This window comes from Rattus rattus, chromosome 9 (assembly GCF_011064425.1).
Source record: "Rattus rattus isolate New Zealand chromosome 9, Rrattus_CSIRO_v1, whole genome shotgun sequence".
Classification (NCBI taxonomy): Eukaryota; Metazoa; Chordata; class Mammalia; order Rodentia; family Muridae; genus Rattus; species Rattus rattus.
In genome coordinates this window covers 54,732,839-54,750,863 of record NC_046162.1, presented here as the reverse complement: position 1 = coordinate 54,750,863, position 18,025 = coordinate 54,732,839, and the positions used below count along the sequence as shown (strand labels likewise).

Below are 18,025 nucleotides of genomic sequence, written 5' to 3'. Positions count from 1 at the left end.
CTGGGGCCTCTGAACAGTCAGGGAACTTGGTGGACCATGCAGGCAAACGGTTAGACAGCTTTCCTCCGGTCCTTCGGTGTCGGCGTCGGTGGGTGGAGCCTATTTCCCGTCCATCATTCTGCAAGGCTGTGGTTCTTTGCAGACCTAGCTTCATGGTCACAGAGGTGTTTCCGCTTAAGGCAATTCTAAGACTTTGTGGTTTCTACCTCCCTGAGAGGTCAGAAAGGTTGAAATTCAAGTTTTCCAAGTTCTGAAAACGCCCCAGGGGAGAGGCCGTCTCCATGTTCATCAGTTCGGCTTTCTGAGCACTTCTCTTCTCCTGACAACTGCTCAGTACACACACTACGTTGCCTGTTCCCTGATGCCTTTAAAACGATTTAGACTTAGAAACAAAAAGCGCATTTAGTTGTTTGTAGCATGGGGGTTATTTCAAACATCCCCGCTTACCATCTATCTGAAATAATGTTTGCCTTTGCTACCGGCTCCGTGTGCATGTGGGTGGTCATTCAATATAAACGTGTTACCTCTAGACGAAGATAAAAATTCAGTTTCTCCACCACGAGAGGCATTTCAAGTGTCCAGTGGACACAGGCAGCTGGGGTCTACTGTCCTGCAGAGTGCGTTATAGAAAGTTTTCTTTAGAAAATCTTGGAAAGTACATTTAGTGGTGTACTTACACACACACACACACACACACACACACACTCGCCTCATTAGCAGAACATTTCTATTAGCACAAAATATTTTATACCACTCCTGATCCAACATTAAATGAGCACTGACTGGTGAGGGAGTCTTCTAGCTGATACCTTCGACTCTACGGCCATCAGACAAAACAACTCCCATTTAATGATGATTTCATTTAGCAGAAACCTATTGAATGTGCTATATACACTAACCACTGTCAATTGGTGACTAAAACAGTCCTGTGCATGTGTGTATTTGCGTCAAGTCTAAGCATTACTTAAGGATATTCTGATAGTGAGACCTTCCTTGAGACAGAGAGACAGTTTCTGTAGTTAGGGGAAGTATGTAGCGAAGGAGGTTGACTTCAGGAGCAGGCAGATATGGGTTCCAGTCCAAGTTTATTGTAAAGCTTGAACAACACACACACCACACACACACACACACACACACACACACACACACACACACACACCCCTTACAGAGGCAAATCCTACCTATAATTGCCCAGTGCAGTCCGGACCATGATGCTGTGCATGCAATGTCAGTAGATGAACACTAGAGGCCGCCAGAATAGAGGGCATACTTACTCTTTATTTTTAAACCAAAAAATTTGTCCTTTGACAATTTCAAACACGTGTGTGTATTATGATAACTCTCATATACTCTCTTATCTTATCTTGTATTTTATGTATATGGGTTTGTGTGTGTGTGTGTGTGTGTGTGTGTGCTTGTGTTGGGGGGGGGTCACCAGTGGTTATGACTCCTCCACTTCATCTGTCAGTAGCAATGGCTCAGTATCGAGAGAGGGAGTCCTTGACCCCCCTTGTCTTCCATGCTTGACCGCTGACAATCTTCTTCTTTATTTTATTCAAAAAAGTTATTTCATTTTACATGCATGAGTGTTTTGCCTGTGTATATGTCTATGCACCACTTTGCAGGCATGGTGTCCGCGGAGATCAGACAAGGGTATCAGATCTCCTGGAACTGGAGTTACTGAAGGTTGTGACCATCCAGGTGGATGATCGTAACCGAAGCTGGGTCCTTTGTCAAAGCAACAAACGCTGTCAACCACTGAGCCATCTCTCCAGCCCCCGATCTCATGTTTTGCAGACACCTGACCTGCTGCAACATGTGGTCACAATTACTGTATGTTGTGTGTTGCTCAGAGAATGACAGTTTGCACACCTTCTCCTTGCCTTTTGCTATGACATCTTCCCCACCCCCTTTTACAACGAGCTCCTTGAGTGTTAGCAGGGAAGATGCAGGTGCGTTTCTGAAGGCACAGCAGTCAACTGTTACTTAGCCTCGGCATCCAGTGCAGCCGTGGGTCTCTACATGCGTTGTTCTCTGGAAAAAGAGGATTCTCTGATGAAGGCTGACCGTGGGCACACTTACCTTAAAAATGGCTTCTAAAATTAGATTTACTCATTTTATTTAAGTATGACTTTCTTCAAAAAGGAAAACCGCAGTGTCTGCCACACGCCAGAATAAATTCATGGTATTAGCATGGCTAAATATAAAAGTGGAACTGGAAGAACTAGAAATAAATAAAGTGGCTCGCATCTGATTATGAGATGGAGAATGGTTTTCAAAACTTAACAGGACAAGGAAGGAAAGATAGATTTGTCGACAAAAAAAAAAAAAGAAAACTGTACTTAAAGACACCACAGACACAATTAAATGATGCTCTGAGGCAAATTTTGAAACATATTTGACATAATGAAAAATGGAACATACTTCCCATAAAACAGGTTCCTATAAATTAGTCAGGAAAGATGAATAGTTTAGTAGAAAAATTGGAAGAAATAGGTAATTGCCTAAGGGAAGTTCTCTCTCCCCTCTCTCTGTCTCTGTCTGTCTGTCTTTGTCTTTGTCTCTGTCTGTCTGTCTTTGTCTGTCTCTCTCTGTCTCTGTCTCTCTGTTTCTCTTTCTATCTTTCTGTCTCTCTCTCTGTCTCTGTCTCTGTCTCTGTCTCTCTCTGATATCAGTTGCGGAAAATAATGGTTAGTTATAAAATAAACATGATGGAATTTCTCAATCGATCTACTAGACATACAATAAGATTTTTAAAAATCTTATTTGTGTTTTACGTGTATGGGCGGGCATGTATGTTTGTGTACCACACACATACTTGATGCCCTCAGAGGCCAGAAGATGCCACTAAACCGTTTGGAACCGGAGTTACATAAAGTTGTGAGCTGCCATGTGGGCGCTGGGAATCAAACTCTGGTCCCACTGAAGAACAGCCTGTGCTCTTAACTGCTTAGACATCTCTCTAGCCTCAGGATTCCAAGACTTGAAGAAATACAAGGTGAGCTGGTCCCAGTGGAAGATGCCTGCAATCACAACATTTGGGAAGGGGAGACAGAAGGTTTAAGAGTTCAAGGCACCTGCTACCAAGCCTGGTGGACTGAATTCTATCACTCCCAGGATCCACAAGGTGGAAGGAGAGATTCAACCTTGAAAGCTGTCTTCTGACCCACACACACACACACACACACACACACACACACACACACACACACACGCACAGAGAGAGAGAGAGAGTCAGAGACAGAGACAGAGACAGAGAAACAGAGACAGACACTCACAACCACATGCATAGACATTTAAAATTATAATAAAAATAACGTGATGGGGCAATCTGGGAAAATAGTTCTTTAATACAGTGTCACCCCTCCCCCCACTTTGTAGCCTGCCATTTTGTCTGGGTGACAGTGAAAAAACTGAGCCAAGCTAGCCTCAAACTCTGGATCTTTCTTCTTTTGCCTCTGTCAGCACATCCTGCAGGCACACATCACCAAACACAGAGACCTATAGCTGCACAATGTGCAGAGGTAGAGAGGCCTTGGAACGCTCAGTCCTGAATGGGATGTCTCCATCAAATCCCTTTCCCCGGGGTTCAGGGAACTCTGAGGAATGAAAGGCGGAAAGATTGTAAGAGTCAGCGGGGATGCGAGAGACCTTCTAGACACAGCAGGACGGAGACACCTTTGAACACACAGAGACCATGGAAGCATGCACAAGACCTGTGCACGTCTAAACCAGATGGGTCCCAGTGTTGAGAGAAGAGGTGGACACAAGCCCCCATCCCCAACAGCCCCCCATCCCAGTTGATAACAGCTTGCAAGGGAAGTTCAGTTTCTCCAGGGGAGTCTCCCTGCATAGACAAATCACACCCAAGGGCAGGTCCCATGCCCAGCAGTAGATGGACAACATGAAATAAGCAAAATGGTAATTTTAGAGGCTTTCTTTACATTTTCTTATATATCTTTTGCTCATATATATTATGTTTTTTTTTATTTTTTTTGGATTTGTTTTTTATGGGTTTTTCTATAGTGAGAAGTTTGGTTTCCTTAAAAACCTGGTTATGCTACATGAATATGTTTTTGTTTTAATCCCAGGTGTGGGATATGGGACTGTGTAGGGCGCCATCCTGTGGTAGGCAACGGTACTGCGCATGGGCAGGCTTTGCACCTGGCATCAGTTGGCCGGTAATATGCTAATGAGCTAATTTATGCTCCGCCAATCCCTGAAGGACAATTAGCATAGCCTCAGCCTGCTGTTATATAAGGCAAATGCTCTTGCTGCTTGGGTTCCCGTATCAGCAATGAAGGTGTTCTGCAATAAAGGCTGTTGACAAGGATCCAACGGTGTTGTGTCTTCCTTGCTGGACGAGGTGGGCGCTACAACTGATGGCCTTGTACGGGGACCCGAGAATATTCTTGTGGATCCAGAAGTCTTCAGCTTCAGGATGGCGACGTCGGAAAATTCCCAGATAAGGGAAGATAAGGTTCTCTGGAGGTAAGCAGAGAAGTTGAAAGCCTTGGTACAGAGGCCGAGAGGTTAGTGAAGTTGAAAGCCTTGGTATAGAGGCCGAGAGGTTAGTGAAGTTGAAAGCCTTGGTATAGAGGCCGAGAGGTTAGTGAAGTTGAAATCCTTGGTATAGAGGCAAAAGGTTTGGGAACTACGGCAATGTTGTTTCCAATTGACCCTTTGTGGGTAGGACTTGTAATTTTGTTTCTTTTTTTCTTTGTGTGGGATAGAGAAGCCACAGATGGCAAGCTTAAGCCCGGACCAAAACCTCTTTGGGGAATGGTCCCTGCCTGCTTGGAGGATAAACAAAGTGAGGAAGCCATTAGAACAGATCAGAGGCTCCTTGCAGAGCAACAAGAAAGTATATCGGAGGGAGAAAAAGTCTCGAAAGAAAAAAAGAAAAGAAAAGGAGATAAAAGGAACAGAGAGAAGGCAGAGATAAAAAATGTGGTCAATGCAGCTTTTGTTGTAGCTCAAGTTGAGACTATTGCTAGGTATGTGATTAGGCTTTGGAAACCTCACAGAGTCATACTGATCAGATTTGATAGAGGGAGACCGCCTGAAAATTTATTCAGGAGAATCAAACAAAAAGATAAACTTTTGTCTTGAAAATTGTATAGAGTGTGCCTATTTGGATTCCTGGTCTCAAGGAGATTTAGCAGGTGACAAGGTGCTTCTCTTAAAAAAGCAGTTTCAATCAGCCCTTGGAGCCTTGCACCTGTAGCTAAGGTATGTGTAGCCACTTCAATTTTGTTTCTGATTGGTTTTAAATGTATAAATATTCTCTACATGCCTTGGTTATGGACTATTGGCTTTTAAGTTATTGGATATGGTTAAAAAATGTGACATTGGTAACAGAAAGTTGACATAAAACTGGTAAATTTGGATGGAGTCATTCTAGACAACATGTGGTATGAACCAATCTAGGGAAACAGGTCTAAATTGGGATGATATTTTTATGGAAATCTTATCCTAGAAACCAGGCTTCTAAAAGATTTTAAGGCAATGTCTCTTTGTTGAGGTATTGGAGACCGCACCATCATGCATTCATATGTAGGAATTGGCAGTCAAACTTTGTAGCATGAAGGATAGACTCAGTGTTTTGGAGACTGGATTTTGGAGACTAGATCATTTGTTGGAGGTTGAGTTTTGCTTTCCAAAGTTGTGGTTTGCCCTGGAGTTGTCTGTATTTTGATGCTAATTCCACTGCCCCAAGGACAGCTACCTAGTCACTACTCAGGACTCAGGAGACCTTGTGGTTGTGCTCTGGTGGTACAAGGAGAACTTAAAGATTGTGATTAAGGATTGCCAGTGTTAAATTGACTAACTCAAACTTATTTATAATTGAGAAAAAATCAAACAGGTAGAGGTTGTTACAGGATTTACAAAGGATTGATGAGGTTTTAGAACTTGTGAGAGCACTACAGCTAGTTTGTTTACTCCAACTGCCATTTCAAGATAGATTTAGAGGATTGATTTTGAGTTTTCATTTCGTGAGCTTGCTTATAATTTTAGAGAGCCCATGAAGTGATATCATTAAAAATTTTACAAAAGTATGGCTAATAGCCTTATATTATGTAATTTTGTTGCTTCTTCAATGTAAGAAGTTAGAACTTTGAATCTTTCAGTGTATATGGAAATTTTTACTACAAATCTTTGCTCTCAAAATGAGCTTTAATGTTTGGGGAGTAGCTGTTGCACTACTCCAGAGAAGAATATTTGAAACTAATTTTAAACTTCTAAGGATATGTTAATTGGCTAAGTACCTCACCTTACCAGAGGACTTAGGTCTTTGTTTGTTATCCTCATTGGAAATAAAGTTTCAGTTGTGTTAATACAGAATTGTAGGCTAGAGTCATGGAAGTATTTTAAAAAGAAACCTGGTAAAACATGTCTTATTCCAAACAACAGTTAATTGGTTATTACAAAATACTGATATTTGGCCTATTACATATACAAAATTTTCAGGCAAAATTGATAATTTTACTCTTTGCATGCTTTTGTACTTCCTGTATATTTGTGCATGCAACCCATAGGAAATGTGCTTATTAGAGACAAGTTTTCTACATGAAATCAGTGAGTGATGATTTCAGTGTGAATTGTCTGACAACTCACTGTCCTTTCAGTGCTCTGGCTCAGACAACTAAACAAAACCATAGACCCAGCTCTTTGAAAATGGTAATCCATTTGCTTACTTTCAACGCCCAGCCTCACCCTGCCAACTCAGGGATTTCTAAATAAGGCTAAATCTGGACCTTATTTACAGGATTCGGCATTTCTAATTAATGCTTAAAACTTGTGAGGTGCTAGAGAGATGGCTTAGTGCTTAAGAACACTAAGTACTGTTCCTTTATAGGACATTTAAGAACTCAAACTGGATTGCCTGGACCCCTTAACGAGGGAGGACAATGATACTAGACAGTTTATATCTTAATAAATAAAAAGGGGGAGTTATCCCTGTATGCTATACAATTATTTAATAATACTCCTTTTATTTTCAATTTTAAAATTTGTATGCCAAGGAACACTCTGAGTGTTTATGGCTCCCTACAACTAGGCATACTTCTGCCTAGGTGAAATAGAAAGATCCACATATTGGCATGATCCTGTCCAGGTATTTTATATGGGGAAGAGGGAATGTTTGTGTTTTTTCTACAGGATGCTACAAGAGTATGCCAGCTGCCAGAGGTGGTTGCTGAGACTTGCTGATCCTGGTTGCATGAAGATTCAGCTCTCGTGGTTCGGGTCCCTGGAGTCATTCCTCTGCCCTGAGAGGAGGATGGAAGATTCCCCCTCATCTTTTGTCATAACAGATTTTGGCATTGCTGCAGTCAGTGTTACCGCTGCGTGTGTCCCGCCCCACTGTGGCCTACGCTCAGACCCTCTGTGCACTGCTGCTTGCTGGAGAGGACTGGACTCCAGCCATTACTGCTCATTCCCCTGGTGACTCTTGCTGCCTTAGTCATCTTGCAGTCTGTAGCTTCACAGGAATGCCATCTGCGTGAAGCTGCTGTGGACTGGGGAACTCTGCCCTGGTTATGCAGATCTCAGACATGGTTCCATTGCCTGCTGGTTGTTCCAGAGAAGAATGACCGATCCTGAACTGTCCTGGGAGAGACCTTGGCATTTTCGCTGCTATTGTAGCAGCCATTACTGCTGCAGCCATTGTGTCTACAGTATCTGGAGTTACCCTCCCCCAATCTATTGTTAGACAAGCACAGTGGGTGAACTTTCTGGAGTAGTTGCTAACAATTGGGAATTCTAAATTTTATTATAGGAGCGGCTTGACTACGGCCCTTGGTGGTAGCAGCTGAGGATAACCAGATGAGGTGCCCACTACTTATCGGGAGTGGCTCTGTTTGGTGCAGCCCTATGCTGTGGATTAGTGTTCATGCTATGGTTGGTTTGCAAACTCATATCTCAACAGAAACGTGACAAGGTCGTTGTCACTCAAGCATTTGTGGCCATTGAACAAGGGGCCTCACCTAAGATTTGGTTATCTAATTAGTCGACATCTGAGTTCTCTGCTCTTGCACCCCATGGATCTGTGGATCCATTGCACTGGAATGAGAGAGACTCAACGATCATTGATCAGCCCTTGCACATCACTGAGGTTTCACGCGATAGGGTGATCATGACTTCCCCACTAATTCATTTTTTGGCTGGCCTCCTTTTAGAGTTCGCCCTAGGCCATTTAACAGTTATTGTCACACGGTACTGCGGTATCCAGAGACGGGCAACTTTCCTCATGCACAGTCCAATCTAAGACACGGGGCCCGGTGGCGATAGGGTTACCCTATGACGGATAAGGCTGTGACATAGAGGAACGACCTAAGACAGGAGCCACAGCAGATGGACATAACTGCAGAGGCCTAGACCAGCCTCGTTCTAGTAAAACAAAAAAGGGGTATATGTAGGGCGCCATCCTGTGGTAGGCAACGGTACTGCGCATGGGCAGGCTTTGCACCTGGCATCAGTTGGCCGGTAATATGCTAATGAGCTAATTTATGCTCCGCCAATCCCTGAAGGACAATTAGCATAGCCTCAGCCTGCTGTTATATAAGGCAAATGCTCTTGCTGCTTGGGTTCCCGTATCAGCAATGAAGGTGTCCTGCAATAAAGGCTGTTGACAAGGATCCAACGGTGTTGTGTCTTCCTTGCTGGACGAGGTGGGCGCTACAGGACTGATTCAGATTGTCCACAGCAGCTGACTATGTTTTGTCTCATGCTCTGGCAGGGACATGATCCTGCCATCTGAAGTTAGCTTATGCTTCGAATTCTGGGGACTCGAGAGAGAATGTGTAAATGCCAGAGCCCCACTGCTGCTCTCCCTGCTGCTGCTGGTTCGTTTGTGGCTGTTGCTGGTTTGCTGGTTTGCTAGTAGAGGATATCGTGGAGATGAAGAATGGGCTTGTCCCTAGAAACTTCATGCCCATAATCAGCAGGAAGCAGTCTAAAGAGGTCTATTCCCCTTTCCTCTCTAACCTTCTTTGTCGCCTGCCTAGTGTCGAGGGGTTGGAAGGGACTGGGGTGGAGAAGGATTATAGATATAAGAACATGATAAAGTGACCAAAAGTACAGTTACAGTTTTCTGTGAATGCAAATGTGTGTCGTGTGCTGCTTGGGTACAGAGCCACGCCCACGTCTGTCCTTAAGGCTCCCTTCGGTGTCTACAGGACCCTCTTTCCTTCCTCCGCAGCAATCCCACTGCCAGAACTTCACCAGGTCCATTCTCAGTCCATGCCAGAGAGATCCCTTTGACTCCCATGGGAATCCCACCGTTGAGGTGGATCTCTACACCACCAAAGGTCTCTTCTGAGCTGCAGTGCCCAGCGGTGCATCTACTGGCATCTATGAGGCCCTAGAACTCTGAGTAATGATAAGACCCGCTCCATGGGGAAGGGTGTCTCAAAGGCTGTTGAGCACATCAATAACACTATCGTACCTGCTCTGGTTAGCAAGAAACTGAATGTTGTGGAGCAGGAGAAGATTGACCAGCTGATGATCAAGATGGACAGCACTGAGAATAAATCTAAATTTGGTGCAAATGCCTTCCTGGGGGTATCCCTTGCTGTCTGCAAGGCTGGTGACATGGAGAAGGGGGTGTCCCTTTACTGTCACATTGCTGACTTGGCCGGCAACCCTGAAGTCATCCTGCCAGTCCCAGCTTTCCATGTGATCAATGGCGGTTCTCATGCTGGCAACAAGCTGGCCATGCAAGAGTTCATGATCCTGCCTGTGGGGGCCATCTTCTTTCTGGGAAGCCATGTGCATTGGAGCAGAGGTTTACCACAACCTGAAGAACGTCATCAAAGAGAAATATGGGAAAGACGCCACCAATGTGGGTGTTGAGGGCAGATTCGCCCCCGACATCCTGGAGAACAAAGAAGCCCTGGAGCTGCTCAAGACTGCAATTGCAAAGGCCAGCTCCACTGACCAGGTTGTCATCGGCATGGATGTGGCTGCCTCCGAGTTCTACAGGACTGGCAAGTATGACCTGGACTTCAAGTCTCCGGATGACGCCAGCCGGTACATCACACCCGACCAGCTGGCCGACCTGTACAAGTCCTTGATCAAGGACTACCCAGTGGTGTCCATTGAAGATCCCTTAGACCAGGACGACTGGGATGCCTGGCAGAAGTTCACAGCTACTGCAGGCATCCAGGTGGTGGGGGATGACCTCACAGTGACCAACCCTAAGCGGATTGCCAAGGCTGCAGGCGAGAATTCCTGCAACTGCCTCCTGCTCAAAGTGAACAGATTGGCTCTGTGACCGAGTCTCTGCAGGCATGGAAGCTGGCCCAGACCGATGGCTGGGGTGTCATGGTGTCCCATCGATCTGGGGAGACTGAGGACACTTTCACCACCAACCTGGTGGTGGGGCTCTGCACTGGGCAGATCAAGACTGGTGCCCCCTGCCGATCTGAGCGCCTGGCTAAGTACAGTCAGATCCTTAGAATCGAGGAGGAGCTGGGCAGCAGAGACAAGTTTGCTGACAGGTCCTTCAGGAACCTGCTGGCCAAGTAAGGCATGGACCGGAGATCCTCTGTCCTCGATGTCATCCAGGCAGCTCAAGGCCGGCCCCTCCCATGTCACTGCTACCTTAGACGTCCACCCCTGACCACCTGGAGCCGTGCTGGAGACCCAGCTTTGTAATCATGTGATTGGTCAGAATCATTGTTTCTGTCACCTGACTTCCCAGCCAGTGTCTGGAGCCCTCAGAACTCCAGTGTGATCTCTAGGGTGCCCACACCATCAAGACTCGCCCAGTGGTTTACATGCAAAAACAAAAGCTGAAGAAGCCCCCTCCTCCCCAAATGTGTGTATCAGAGTCTTTGCTTCTCGTGCTGGGGGTGGGAGCTCTTTTTATTTTAATATTTGCTTGTTTTGTCTTATTCTGGTTTGTTTTCATCTTATCTTATTGTTTATATTATTATACCATCATCACCATCATTATTATTGATGCCTGTTTTTATTCTAATGAGAGAAAGGGTATGAATTTGGGTGGGTGGGGAAGTGGGGAGGATCTGGGGAAATCAGAATACATTGTATGAAAAAAACCCACTTAAAAAATAGTATAAAAGGGACTGGAGAGACTGCTCAGTGGTTAAGGGCACCGACTGCTCTTCCGGAGGTCCTGAGTTCAATTTCCAGCAATCACATGGTAGCTCACAACCATCTGTAATGGGATCTGACACCCTCTTCTGGTGTGTCTGAAGAGAGCTACAATGCGCTCATATAAATAAAATAAGTAAATCTTTTAAAAATACCATAACAAGAATATATTAGTTAGTGAAAATGTTCCACTGATTTAAAGTGCCTCATCTAGCTGTACGGAAGCTCAGTGGGATATAAAGATATCGGGTTTGGCTAATTTTGATACATGATGTTGATTTTACTTGCAAATGTTTTATACATAGGAAACCTTATAAGATTTTAAAAAAATAAAACCATAGATACAACTAAATAGAAATGAAATGCTTATTTTCTGTCGTGCAAACTATTGCCACCAAAGAATAGCGACAGCTCAACAGAAAGATGGGCCATGGCCTGGGATGAAAAGATAATTCACCAGAGAGGGAGCTCAGCTGGCATTAAATGCTAATCTAAGAGATGCACACAATAGAGAGGCAAATTAACCTTTCTATCTTCCCTGCATCCGATGGGCAAGGCCACATTCCTTGAGAGTCATCTTGTAGGTGAAGCATGAAGGGAATGAGACAGGGCTGACGGGGTGTAATTTGGTACCTTTATAAAGAGTGAGATGACAACTTTCATGAAAGTTACAAACACAAGAACTCATTGACCCAGTGATTCCAAAGAGCTGACAGCGGGGAGATATCGAGACATGCGTAAGCTGGTTTAAACTACAGTTATTCTCCACAACGTGGCTACAGTGCGTAGGAGTGACCTAAATGCCTTTCAGGGAGGAACTGGTTAACGCAGACTACTGTTATGATATAACCCTATGAAAAACTTCTTCACGTACCTGGTGATGAAATGGCCTGTGAGTTATCGTCAGGGCTGGGGTATCAGCACTAAGGACAGTGTGCGTAGGTCTCTAAAGGAAAGAGCAGGGAGGTTTTCCTGAGGTTGGCTCTTGCTGCTGCTAAAATGGAGCCTGTTTTCTACCACAGCCAGGCAGGTACTATGCAGGGCCTGGAGCTGGAGACCAGCGGCCTAATCCATGTCTCTGTGGCTGCTGACATTTCTACCAGGCAGGTAGAAAAGAGACTAGAGGACTAAATCCTTAAGTTCTGCCGAGCCTTGAGCTCCTGACATGGAAAGAAAAAGCAAGGAAGAGGGGCTGGCAGGGATCACTAGACTGAGCGGTTAGACAACATCTGGGTCTATCAAAGGAAAGCGATGACTGGGAGAATGGGGAGACTTGGAAAACCACAGCTCCAGAGAGGACATCTAGGGACAAAGCAGAAGCAGGAAAAGAAGGAGGAGTGCCTCTGGCAGTCTTTCTGAATGAGGATGGCGTGGCCACGCCTGGCTCTTGACCTGCTCTCTCACTAGAGAAGCTCAGCTCCTCTGCCTTAGGCTCTTAGCCAGCTACTTGGTTATGTCCTCAACCCTTCTACTACACAGTGGCAAGTGGCACAGGGCCTCTGCCCTGGGAGGGAAATGAGCTTCCCACCACCTTCTACACTCATGGCATAGCCCACACTCCTATGCCTGTCTCCTGAAAGAGGTTCCTGTTGCCTTAAGAGTCATCCTGTGTCTGCTGAGTTTCCATTCCCTTAACAGACCTCTGGGCTCTTGGGTTGGAACCACTCTGCCTCTCTAGAGCTTAAAGAAGCCTAAGGTCTATATCGTTTGGAGATGTTCCCCCTTTCAGTAGCAGGTGTAACCGGTGAAGGGGATCATTTTCCGAGTCAGTCTGTGTCTCTGTCAACAGGAGGGGCTCACTGCACTTGGCCCTGTGTAGTCTCTGAATTAGATCAGAAAGCTTTCTTTGGGGTGCAGGAAGATCAGAGAGAATGGAACCCTCCTGGCCCTCTTCATAGGTGTCCAGCCCGTCTTGTCCTCACCTGGAAGTGATGGAGTCACAGAGACATGGAGTTACTCCTTATCTAGGTGAGGTTCGAGGAGCTCACGTTCCCAGACACCTATGGTTCATAGGGGAATACTCATCCAGTTCTACCCACTTCCACTCTAGACCTGTTCTCCCTTTTCTCTAAGGGGCTTCTGTTGCTTAGTTTTCTTGGATATTCTTGGACATTTGTCAGTCCTAATGCTACCCAGGCCAAAGCTCATCCCTATCACTTCTCCCTAACTCCCCACGTTCCCTATCCCGAGATATTTTGTGGGGGATGGGTAACGGAGTACAGTGGCTTGGCTGCCACTATGCAAATCTCAGAAAAGGCAGCAGACTGAAGGGAGTGTGCTCCATGCTGACCATTGAGACTGCAAGGACTTCCTTCTTCCCCATTGTGTTGTAGAGGGTAGTAGACATTACTTATCCCATTCTGATGTTTCTATTCCTGTTTCATCTGGGTTTCTAGTTGAAATTACTTGAATGAAAGAATTATTGTCTGGAGGAAAATATCCTTATGCATTTTATGAACACACACACACACACACACATGCATGCATGTACACACTCTACTGGATATTTGCAATAGCAGATGCTTCTCTAAGTGCATGTGACTGGCCGTTGTTCCCTGCATGTATGTTCTATCTGCATGTATGTTGTGACGTATCCACCAGGGTAGACCACTTAGATATGGTTCAATCCATTAGGAAGTGTTTATTAGCTGGCCAGCAACTACACTGGGTATTCAGGACCTCAGAGCAGTTCTAAATCTTTCTCGGGGTGGGCGTTTAAGCACAAAGCCACATCCTGGCTCGACACACCTCAGTTAGCAAGATCCGTTGGAAGCAGAACTACAGAAGCCAAAAAGTAAAGTTAATTGTTTAGAAACTTTCCCAGAACTATAGATCTTGCTGGATTAGGTCTTTGTTCTGATTTTGGCAGACATGGTTGCCTACGTGCAGGGTTCTAAGGTCTGAATGGTACCTCCAACATGGTGTCAGGTGTGCTAAGGTCTGGAGATCTGTTACATGCACGCACACATTTCATCACAGCCATTCTGAGGGGCTTGTCATTATTATCATAATGTCCAGTTAACAGTTGAGGAAGTGGGAGCACAGAGGGGGTTTGGCTGGGAGGCAAGAACACATTAAATGATGGGACAAGGAAGACAGAGAGGACTGAATTCATTCAGTTCTTTGAATTCAATTCATTGAATTCTTTCTCTTTTTTTGTATTTTAAAAATACTGAATATTAGCTGAGTATACATCTACAAAAGAAGTTTATTTAACTCACAGTTCAGGATGTTCAATGGCAGATTGTTAACATCGGTACATGAGAGTGAGAAAAATGAGAGAAAGAGAGAGGGGAAGAGGAAAGATACAGTACCAGATGAGAGAGAGAGAGAGAGAGAGAGAGAGAGAGAGAGAGAGAGACAGAGAGAGACAGAGAGAGAGAGACAGAGAGAGACACAGAGACAGAGAGACAGAGAGAAGAGAAAGACAGAGAGGGCAGAGAGACAGAGAGACAGACAGAGACAGATAGAGAGACAGACAGAGAGACAGAGGGAAACAGAGAGAGAGAGAGAGAGAGAGAGAGAGAGAGAGAGAGAGAAAGAGAGAGCACTGTTCCAAGTGGGATATTAGAGGGCAACTGAAGCCAGGTTCCGGCTTTTATAAGACCTAGCTCTGAGAAGGATCACTCTGGAGCCCAGCATTCCCTTCCAGTGGGCAGCATTTCAGCGACTTACTAGGTCTCACCTCTGAAAGATTCTTCAGTGCCTCACATTGCTGCAGTGAGGGCCAAGCTCCCACCACAGTCTGAGGGAACACACTTCAACCTCATCCACATTGTAGTTAAGACTGAGAATGCATTGCCTGTCCCTAAACCAACAGAATAAAAGGATGTGTTTGCCGGGGTGGTCATTGCTTCATTATGCTCCTCTCTCCGCCTCAGGGGGCGGTACTGTGGCACAGACACTTAACCAGAAAACAGAACAGCTAGCGATGACTCCAATCTATCATTAATGTGTCCCTGTGGACACGTATCATCTTCCAAAAGAGTACGACCACTTTCAGGTTGTATGCGTGGTCTAAGCAGTATTAAATTATGTCAGTGTTTTGTAGCTAATTCGATGGTCTAACCCACCTTAGAACTTTCAAGCTTACAACTTCAGAACCACTCAGGTTTTGACTTAATGTAAGACAGGGATGCATTTGGAGATGATCTGTGCCATATAACGCCTAACTTAACTGAATGCTTGGTTTCAAGGGAAAAGAGGGTAAGATAGAGAGCAGTCATTTCCAACCCATGGATTGTGACCTCTGCTACAGGGGTGGCATATCAGACAGTTTGCACGTTATATATTTAAATGATTCATAACCTTAGCAAAATTTAAGTTGTGACGTAGCTCCAAAAGTAATTATATGGTTGAGGGGGTGGTCACCATAACATGAAGAATTGTATTGAGGGGTCGTAGCATTAGGGAGATTGAGAACCACTGATGGAGAAGTCTGCCAGGGTGTGGCATTAGTATGATCCCAGTGTCATCCTGGAAGTCACCACTCCAGGGAATCCTGACATGAAAGTAGCTTTAGTAACCGGAGCTGGTGACGGTTCAGGGATTCCTCGTGCCTCAGGTTTCCCGTTGAGTAAAGCAGTGGGATCCACATAAGGTCCAAGTTTTGTGTTTCCCATTCCTGCGCCACATCTGCCCTGTCCTGAGTCTGCCTAACCTCTCTTAGAGGCCGCTTCACTTCCAGCCCATTTCCGTAAGAAAGGCAAAGGAAAGGGAGGGGCTGTGCTATTTGGCCCAGATTCCCATCTGCACCCCTGTCCCCTTGGCTTCAGGTGGATCTGAAGGCTCTGGGGCTGCTGTGATTGTCCCTAGAGCATGGCGAGGTCCCAAGGCTTAGAGTGGAGACAGATTTTACCCATCTCAGAGCCCGAGCGTCCTCACCTCTTCCCCAAAGACTTTGGTTTCTTGGCACGATACTGGGATACTCCACACTGATGCCACATCCTGGAAGATGCTCTAGGTCATATCCACGTTTGTTTTCCTTAAAACTCAGCATTCAATTGAAGTAGGAGTTTAATTCAGTAAGAAAAACCTAGGAGAAGTAATAAAGCCCCGGGGGAGATTTTACCTGACATTGGTTGCCTAGAAGCAACCACACAAAATGTATAGCTTCGTCAAAGGCAGTTCTAGTCACCCATGAATTCAACATACCCATTTTCATTTTTATAGATTTATTTATTTTATGCGTATGGGTGTTCGGTCCGCATGTATGTCTGTGCACTGCTTGTCCGCCTGGTATGCACAGAGGTCAAAAGAGGGCACTGGCCGCTCTGGAGCTAGAGTTGCTGACGGTTTAAGCTGCCTGTGGGTGCTGGGAACTAAAGCTGGGCCCTCTGCAAGAGAAACGAGTGTTAAGGGCTGAGCTCTCTCTTCAGCCCTGCAACATTCCCACTTCAACGGAGTGTTTTGGCTTTAAGAGACCTTCCCTCCCTCCCTCCCTCCCTCCCTCCTTCCCTCCCTCCCTCCGTCCCTCTTCTTCCCTCCTTCCTCCTCCCTTCCTTCCTTTTCCCTCCCTCCCTCCCTCCCTCCCTCTATGCCTCCCTCCCTCCCCTATGTCTCTTTCCATGCCTCCCCTTTCTTCCTTTTCTTCTTCCTCTTCATTTTCCTTCTTTACTTCTTTTCCTCCTTCCCCTTCTCTTTCCTTCCTACTTCCTCCCTTTCTTCCTTCTTTTCTTCCCTTCCATTTCCTCTTCCTCTCTTTCCCTCTCCTCCTGTTTCCCTCTTCCCTCCTTTTTCTTTCCTTCTCCTTCCTCTCTTCCTCATTCTTTGCCTTCTTTCCTTCACTCTTTCTCTTCCCATTTTCTCCCTTAGCTCCCATCCCCTCTCCCCTCCTCTTCCCGACTTCCTACTTCCACCACTGTTTCTGTCTTCTCTTCCTTTCATCTTTCCTACCCACCTTCCCTCTTCATTTCTCTCCCTTCCTCTCTCCCTGCATCTCTCCTCCTTCCTTTTCTCCTTCCTTCCCCTTCCTCCTTCCATTTCCTTTTCCCTTTCCCATTTCCTCCTTCCTCCTTCCCTCCCTCCCTCATTTCCTTTCCTCACTTCATTCTTTCTCTCCCTTCCTCCCTCCTTCCCTTACTCATCTCCATCTTCCATTACAGAAAGGCCTGGGGCCGTGGGTAGCAGGAGCTGCCCTGAGCTCTTCCTGCCTACACAGAGAAGTGAGAATGTTCAGTTCATCTCAGCTGAGAGAGAATGCGGCTCCCCAGCCTTCCGCAGTTTTATGGCGAGTCTATCTGCATTTCACAAGTTGGTTATTACTCGTGATTGATGCTCACCTGCCAAGCCTAAATAAACGTGCAGCTCACATCCACATACCTCGCACAGACACAAATATTTGCTTTGCTCACATGGCTGGGGAGAGAATGCTATTCTGCCTGGGAGGGGCCACAGCGTTAGACCCTCCCCTGCAGCCTCTGTGCAGTCAGAAGCCTCATCCGTTCTTACTCTTAAAGTCTTCAAGGCCCCAGCTCCGAAAAAAAAAAAAAATCTTCAAGGTTCAGCATCCATGAAAACAGGCTACAAAGCCAACAGAGGAATCTCCCTTTTGCCACCAGAGAAGGGGTAGGAGAGGAGGAGCTAGAGCAGATTCCTTGGCCAGCTTCCCTTCCTCTCTCCAACCTGGCTAATGACAGGGGTGTATTTTTACCCTCTGGACAAATAGCAGTTGGGACGAGTGGGGCCTTCTTTTTATGAGTTGAGGTACTCACGGCTGGAAAATAAACAGCCAGCTAATGAGACGTTCTTATGGAAACCAGCATAAATAATAACAAAGCAAACATCCTGTACCCCGTGCCAACACCCCTGGGTGAGGGGGATATAAAAGCTGCTGTCCAGCTGGCCACTGTCAGACTTAGGGGAAGCTCGGCCGCGTTCCTGACCTGCGACCTGACCGGCTGGGACC

General features: G+C 45.8%; 1 pseudogene; it reads left to right on the top strand.

The window, feature by feature from the left end:
• The first annotated feature begins 9,106 nt into the window (after positions 1-9,106).
• Positions 9,107-10,530, top strand: LOC116910323 (annotated as a pseudogene).
• The last annotated feature ends 7,495 nt before the right edge of the window (positions 10,531-18,025 follow it).